Consider the following 8,631-nt stretch of genomic DNA (forward strand, 5'->3'; position numbering starts at 1 on the left):
TTGACCATCATCCTCCATGGATCGAGCCTTCCTCAGGTAGCAACGGAGGCCACCGTTGGATAAGTACTCCATAGCTACGTATAATAATATACCTTAAACAAATATTGAGAATAAAAATTCAAAGTCCTCAGGTGGTATTTGGCCAAACGCTTATTGCAATGTAGTTTCTGAAGTATTCGCTCAAATGTGAGAGTAGCATTACACATTATCGTGTACGTGTGTGAGCAGGTTCCATAATTTAGCCGCCGATGACGTCACGTGCCATGTATTGAGTGGTTCGTTTTACTCTGCCTTTTTTCAGAAATTTGGCTTGGAGCGTTCTGGAGAAGAAAAAACAATTTTTACCATGTTTTAACGCGAGGTAAGAGACTCGTTATATTTTGTTTATGTTCCCTATGGACCCCAGCTATTAGAAAACTGTAATTATCTATATATTTAAGATCATTCTTTTTTTCTTGGCTGTTTAATAGTGAGATTTTATTTGAGATGTTTTGAGAGTAAAATTAGTTTACGCGAGTTTAAAGGGGTTTATAATCGTTTGGTTGTTTTACGTAGATGTATACAATAAAACTAACATGTACAAAATAGTTTCAAAAGAGGGTTGAATTTTTTTGTTTTTATTTAATTTTTTTGAGTCAGTCGCCCAAGTATCTGAGCGACAATGTCACTGCAGGAATAATATTCCCCTAGCTGTACAATCTGATGAACTTGCAGTGTCTTTTTCAGATTCAAATTTTGGGGAATTAAAACTAAAATCTTGTCGGATCATCTTTAAAAAAGTAGGTGTCTAGTGTCAAAAAAGAAAGAGAGATTACCAAACGACCCTAGAAACGATTTTGTGAAACATACATTTTCAAAACAACATGTACGGCAACTAGGCTGGGTAAAATTATATTACATTTGTTTGTTAAAGTAGCATGTTAGAGTGAGGGCCACGAACAAAATAGTAAAAGTACATGATTTAAACACAGTATTGAGTTTCGTGAGGACCTATACCCTATTACCCCTGTAAAGTGAAGTCATTTATATTTCAAGCAGCTAAAAGCAAATTTGAGTTTCAACGAGAATTGTTTAATGTATGATGGTAGCTGAGAGCTTTAATGATTTTGCTGGCTAAGTGGCTTGTCTAATTTAATGCGAATTTTAAGTGCTGAATCCAAGAAGGAAATACTGAAGTAATTGTATGATGTATTCCTTGTGGTTTGGCTTTTTGTTATGTATGGAGGTCAAGGCGATAGGTCATAATTTATGTATAATGCTTAGTACGTGTGACCCGTGCTGCAAGTTTAATGTTATATAGTTTGTTTTTATCGGCCGGGTTGAACGAATTTTCGATGGCATCCTGCCCTGGGTATAAATCTGCCCGGTAAAGGTTAATGCTTCGCCCAAAGTTCGGTGTCGGAAAACATTAAGGACAACAACAACAGTTTTAAAGAACTGTCGCATAAATTCACACAATAAGCTAATTAGTTTTATTATGTAACATAAATCTGCCAAAAATTATTTGTTTCTTCTTTACCCTGGGGAAACCTCTCAGTAAAACATTGGTTTTCAGAGGTGCCCAGCAACTACATAGAAATTAAAATGTAAAATTGTGTTAGTATAAAAATATATTTATAATCACATATTGATTAATCAAACAAATTTAAAAAACAGCCAAATTTAAACAGATATACGACAACAGAACAAAAACTTTACAACAAGCAAATAGAGACAACGGTTAAAAATCTGGTCCAGCCAGAAAAAAACACCGCGTGCCCAATCTATTTAAAATCACACAATCTAACCAAACACTGTTCCAAAGTGCAGGAGTGTACTTGGTATGCTTATAAGTGCGCATGCGGTAGGTATTTTTTTCATGCGATCTGCGACTAAAGCAAACGGATAAGCAACCACCAGTGTCTACCATCCAAAGAAAAAATAAGATCCGTTTGAAACATTTCAGAGACAAGAGATACGTTTACTGTAACATAAATAATCACTGTTTATCGTTTCGATTACGGAACTGGCAAAAAAAAGGCAGGAACATGCACCCAACTTGAGGCAGAATCTTGGCTCAAAAAAAATACATATATAAAAATAAAAAAAATTAAAAAAATTAAATAAAAGATGACCCAAATTCAAACCCGCCAGAAACCATGACCATCTTTATCCGGGCTGCCAGTAAAATGAAAGTCTTCAAAGATATTTTGACCCCTAATTGCTTTAACGCACCCCAAATATTTGCTATTGTCCACGTCATCAACCCATCTTGAAATCTTGAACATTGTTGATAAAACATAAAAAGCTGTAAATTAATATCAATATTGACGCTGCCTTGAACACGATTATCTCAACTTGACGGAAAATTGAAACAAACGAAATCAAAAACACACTTGTGTTAGTGTCAGGGGTGTGTGTGAGTGTACCCAGGTATTGCTGTGTGGCAATACCAGCAGGCGGAGTTTAGAGAATGCAATGACCCGGACTGACAAGAACCGCATGCGCACTGGCGTTTTAGGACCGCGCGTTTGGAAGATGCGGCAGCGGGCTGGCAGAAGGAAACAGTTGCAGATAGGTTGTCGAGATATACGTGCTGCATATACGTTGTTGAGCAAGACTACTCGAAGATAAGGTGCTGTGTGATTTGCACTTTTCCAAATTCGACGTTGTGTATGGCTTTTCTGTGAAGAGGACGGGGTTCTTTTGGCAGTGCTGTAAACACGAAAAACAGGAGAGACCATAAGTTGACTTTGATTGAGTACTATTTTAGTATGTGGTGCATCAATGGCTTTATCATTGCTTTTTGTGAAATGAGAGCCTCCTACATTAATCTTGCATTAGTAGTTGAATGTTTATGTGATGCCTTTTACTGGCAAATTGAAAAGGCAAACAGAAATGATTTCCCTCCGAAACACAATTTCTTTCCCTCGAATTATTGTTTCGGTCCCTCGAAATGTTTTTTCGTTCAAAGGAAATACATAGGGTACGGAGTCATTATTGTGGTAAGAGACTATCTGGAAAAGTTGAGGCTGTCACGGCCGAGTGGTTAAGAGCATCGAAAGCAAGTTCTGGTGATTAAAGTCACCGGAGTGTGGGTTCGAATCCCGGTCGTGACACGTGTGTCCTTCAGCGACATACTTTACTAATATTGCTTCTCTTCACCCAGGAGTATAAAGTGGTACCGGTGAGAATAAAGGTTGATATTTCGTGTGAAAAAGCTTATTGAGTGCTAAGGGGATCTGAGAAATATAAAGGGGTGTTGTTGGCCCAGATGACAACACTCTAGGCCATTCATTTAACCATTACCATTAGATATTACCGAGGTGGAGTTAGTGGAAGTTGGAAGAATGTTCGCATTCAGAAACAGTTATGATACAAAATTGAAGATACGTGAAAATTGTTCTGACAATTAGAGTTCTATAGGCCCCACACCCTCTTTTTCGACCGCTTTGGGTCATCTATACCGCCAGTGCCCTACGCCCCACACACTCACTTTCCCCAGTGCTGATTCCTAAGCTTATCCACATCAACAATACTTAATTAAGCAGGACGCAGCATCAAAGTCCAGCTTTTACAGCACACTGATCAAAACGTTGAAACCAACGGTTCTATTTAGAACCGCCCAAACTCATTTAGAGATTATCATTAATGGCGTAACCGCAAACCCTTACTATAATGTTTACGATGTTTCCTTTTCAAAACATTCTACTTGGCTGAAAACCAAGCCTTACTGAACCATGTGTTTCAGTGGAAGACTGTATCTTCTCCTGCTATTTGTGGACGAGACTGCTCCATGGATATACAATGCAGCTCATTCAACTATCACACTATTAAGCATACTTGTGCGTTAAATAATGCCAGCCGAGCTGATCAAACGTTGAAACCAACGGTTCTATTTAGAACCGCCCAAACTCATTTAGAGATTATCATTAAATGGTGTAACCGCAAACCTTTACTATAATGTTTACGATGTTTCCTTTTCTTGATTGAGTTCAAGGTTTTGACGAACTAAAAACACTTCTGCCGTTGACGGCGTGCTCCAAAATGACAATACGTTGACTTCATATGTGGGGGTTTGCTTTGTTATACCTTCATGCTGTATAAAGCGGCTATACAAATTAGAAATCCCACATAATTATGGTGAAAAAGTCAGTGATGACGTAATAGAGCTTTTTGCGAATTTTTCTGAAAAGCACTTGATAAGGGAATTCAAAATGCTTATTTTTACAATACTAAAATCCATTTAATTTTGTTTAGTGATTGGAAAACATTTCAAATGAATTCAGCAAATATCACGACTTGTTGTTTTTGTTCAGGTAGGTGTTTTAGTAAAAATTGCTGCCGACCGGTAGTACATTGAACAGTCAAAATTATGGCAGTCGTAACGAAATCATCCTGCCCCATAGACAATACATGTAAAAGATGCTTTTGTCGTTTGTCTTCAATCGTATATTGGTCGTTTCGATGTTATTGCTGCACAAACACTGACGTTAATGGGTGGAGCTGACTGCTCTGAACTCAGTTCTTTTGCGTTAAAGTGGTGCAAGAAAACAATCATTAATGCAGGTTTATGTTTTGATATATTTCAGAAGAATTCACCCAGGATCGTTTACCATGGAAGTACTTATCGCAATTATGTCTCTAATTTTGATGGTAGAAGCCTGCCAGAGTACAAACCGGCAACGGTTCATCAAAACATTCTACTTGGCTGAAAACCAAGCCTTACTGAACCATGTGTTTCAGTGGAAGACTGTATCTTCTCCTGCTATTTGTGGACGAGACTGCTCCATGGATATACAATGCAGCTCATTCAACTATCACACTATTAAGCATACGTGTGTGTTAAATAATGCCAGCCGAGCTGATAGCCCAAAAGACTTTGTTATTTTGCAAGATAGTGATTACTATGATAGCAATGTGACCCATCCCACGATTTCAGCATCAAGCAATCGACACAATAGCAGCTGTCTCATGTTGTATCAAGCTGGCTATCGTGACAATGGCCTGTTCACCATATTTCTTACAAGTCTGTCTGATGGGTTACATGTTTACTGTGATATGGAGACAAATGGAGGAGGCTGGATCGTGTTCCAGAGGAGACAAGATGGCTCTGTTGACTTTTACCGTAACTGGACTGATTACCAATCCGGGTTTGGTGATCTGCAGAATGAGTTCTGGTTGGGGAATGATATCCTGCGTGACCTTACTGGATCGGGTCAATGGGAGCTCAGGGTAGATATGGAAGATTGGCAGTCTAACACAGCTTGGGCTTCTTATGGTGAGTTTGCTGTTACTGGAGACATGTACACTCTCCATGTTGGTTCGTACGACACTCAGAGTACAGCAGGTGATTCAATGGCATCTCATAATGGGAAAGCATTCACAACCAAGGATGAGGACAATGATGCAATGATAAGCAATTGCGCTACACTATATGGAGGTGCATGGTGGTACAATAGATGCCATAGTGTTAATCTGAATGGTGAATACTACCAACAGTCAAATGTGTCGTTGGGAAAGGGGATACAATGGAAAAGCTGGAGGGGATGGACCTATTCCCTCAAGAAGTGCAGCATGAGTTTACGGGAAGTTATATAAATTTGTAATAATTATTCACAAAGAGTACGAACTTGAAACATTCGACTTTTAACTTGGGGAAACTGTTTTAACTTTTACCCGGGTGTCACGCATGAAAAAGAACAGCGCGAGCGGCGAACCCGCGAAGCGTCTTTTAGTCCAGGCATTATTTGATATGACTTCGGACAAATTGCAACAGAAAGTTTGTAAACTGTTTCAATACTCAGAATTTTGTCCTCTATAACCTTCAAAAATCTTAAGCAATCCGAGTGGGGGAAAGTGTCATGGCGGCCACTTTTCAAAATGGCCGCCAAAAACCGGATTTTCCCCAATATCTCCGCTTCTTAATGACTTAGTGCCTAAATTTAAAGTGCTAAACATACCTTTTCACTGACTAGGAATCAATTGAAACGCATTTCATACCTGTTTTCATCAGCTAAACTTGACCAAAAAGCATATTCTGAGGAAGTGTCAATCATTTTAATACACCTCGTCATATGCCTCGCCCTCTCATCATGCCACCGCTGGTCTTCCCTCATCAGAGCCTTTTCGATGGTGAGATCTACGGACAGATCAGTCCAAAGGCGATCACTTCTTCTGAAAAGATGTAACCCTTCTTCGAATCTTCGGTATACATCTTGATGTTCATCCTGAAGCTTTGGCTATTGTTGGAACGTGAAATACGCATGGGCGCCATTTCAGCAAGTGAATGTTTTGTTTCCCATTGATAGGAATGGTTATTGTCTGCACTGATCTGCACATGTCTATTGTTGTATTAAAAAAAAACGAGCACCACACTTTGAAGTCATGTAAACCGAAAACCACACTATGGGGTTCTGTAAACTGAACACCACACTCTGAAGTTCTGTAAACTGAACACCACCCTCTGAAGTCCTGTAAACTGAACACCACACTCTGAAGTCCTGTAAACTGAACACCACACTCTGAAATTATGTAAACCGAACACCACACTTTAAAGTCATGTAAACCGAAAACAACACTTTGGGGTTCTGTAAACTGAACACCACACTCCGAAGTCCTGTAAACTGAACACCACACTCTGAAGTCCTATAAACTGAACACCACACTCTGAAGTCCTGTAAACTGAACACCACACTCTGAAATTATGTAAACCGAACACCACACTTTGAAGTCATGTAAACCGAAAACAACACTTTGGGGTTCTGTAAACTGAACACCACACTCCGAAGTCCTGTAAACTGAACACCACACTCTGAAGTCCTGTAAACTGAACACCACACTCTGAAGTTCTGTAAACTGAACACGACACTCCGAAGTCCTGCAAACTGAACACCACACTCTGAAGTCATGTAAACCGAAAACCACACTCTGAAGTTCTGTAAACTGAACACCACACTCCGAAGTCCTGCAAACTGAACACCACACTCTGAAGTCCTGTAAACTGAACACCACACTCTGAAGTCCTGTAAACTGAACACCACACTCTGAAGTCCTGTAAATTGAACACCACGCTATTACGTCATGTAAAGTGAACACCACACTCTTAAAAAGTCCTGCAAACTGAACACCACCCTCTGAAGTCCTGTAAACTGAACACCACACTCTGAAATTCTGTAAACCGAACACCACACTTTGAAGTCATGTAAACCGAAAACAACACGTTGGGGTTCTGTAAACTGAACACCACACTCCGAAGTCCTGTAAACTGAACACCACACTCTGAAGTCCTGTAAACTGAACACCACACTCTGAAGTCCTGTAAACCGAAAACCACACTCTGAAGTTCTGTAAACTGAACACCACACTCTGAAGTCCTGTAAACTGAACACCACACTCTGAAGTCCTGTAAACTGAACACCACACTCTGAAGTCCTGTAAACTGAACACCTAACTCTAAACGCAACGGGTAAGGAGAAGATCTGGAAAGTATGAATTTATAGTGTCTAACCTAATCTGTGTTTGGTTATTTCACTGTTATTATTGCACGTAGGGTATTGAGCTGATTTGTTGTTAAACATTTGTTTTATTAAATTGAAGCTTAGTAAGCTAGAAAAGATTAAAGTTTAAACAAGTAGCGATCAATCTTCAGAGATAGTTGGTCAAAGATTTGATCAGTGTTCCATATTCTGTTTAATTCTGACGATTTTTTATTTTTTTTTTTCTGTCATTTATCTCTTAAGATACCCGGGGCCTTGAAGTGCTAGTAAAAAAAAAAAGTGTGTTTTGAATTTGAAAAGTTTTACTCTTAATACCACAATTTACTGTTTTTTTAATATTGAATAATTATAAAATTTGGAATTTAGAAAATTGTTTCTTTTAGACATAATATTTAAAGGAACACATTGCCTTGGATTGGACGAGTTGGTCAAAACAAAAGCGTTTGTAACCGTTTTTTATATAATGCATATGGTTGGAAAGATGTTTTAAAAGTAGCATACAAAATTTTGACCCCCATAAATGGCCGACGTGTTAGTCGACGAGGTAAAAGGAAAACCACGCAATTTCGAGGCATGTTTGTGTGGATCATTGTATTCTACTTTTACAACATCTTTCTACCCATATGCATTTTATAAAAAACGGTTACAAACGTTTTTCAAAGACCAACTCGACCGATCCAAGGCAACGTGTTCCTTTAACTTGATATTGTATTGTGTGTTACCTATATATTACGGATGAGGAATGTATATATGACATTGGTGTTTGGGTAATTATTTAGACACGTAAAGGTTTTACGCAAAAACAAACATTTAACAATGTGATGGGGTACAATTCTTCAAAAGTTAGTTTGTAATAGTTTCACCAAGTCATATTATCAGACATTGGAATGGATGTTCATGCAAGATGGAAACAAAGAAGCTTTGAAGTATTGTAATTCTTGCATCAGTGTTATGGAAATCAATCAAAAGATAATCACTTCATTTCAAGCTTCTGGACGCTGGTCAAATTTATTATCATCAAACGTTTACAAAATGAAATTATATTAATATATTTTTTCAAAGTTGTGTTGTTATTGTATCGTACTGAGATTGATCTTCAACCACTGTAGTGTTATTGAACAAATTACTTTGATCACTTTAAATTGCTTCTCTG

At 38.4% G+C, this 8,631-nt stretch overlaps 1 pseudogene; it reads left to right on the forward strand.

The window, feature by feature from the left end:
- Positions 1-4,596: 4,596 nt before the first annotated feature.
- LOC139942519 (microfibril-associated glycoprotein 4 pseudogene) lies at positions 4,597-5,580 on the forward strand (annotated as a pseudogene).
- The last annotated feature ends 3,051 nt before the right edge of the window (positions 5,581-8,631 follow it).

The sequence above is a fragment of the Asterias amurensis genome, chromosome 10 (assembly GCF_032118995.1).
Source record: "Asterias amurensis chromosome 10, ASM3211899v1".
NCBI classification, from domain to species: domain Eukaryota; kingdom Metazoa; phylum Echinodermata; class Asteroidea; order Forcipulatida; family Asteriidae; genus Asterias; species Asterias amurensis.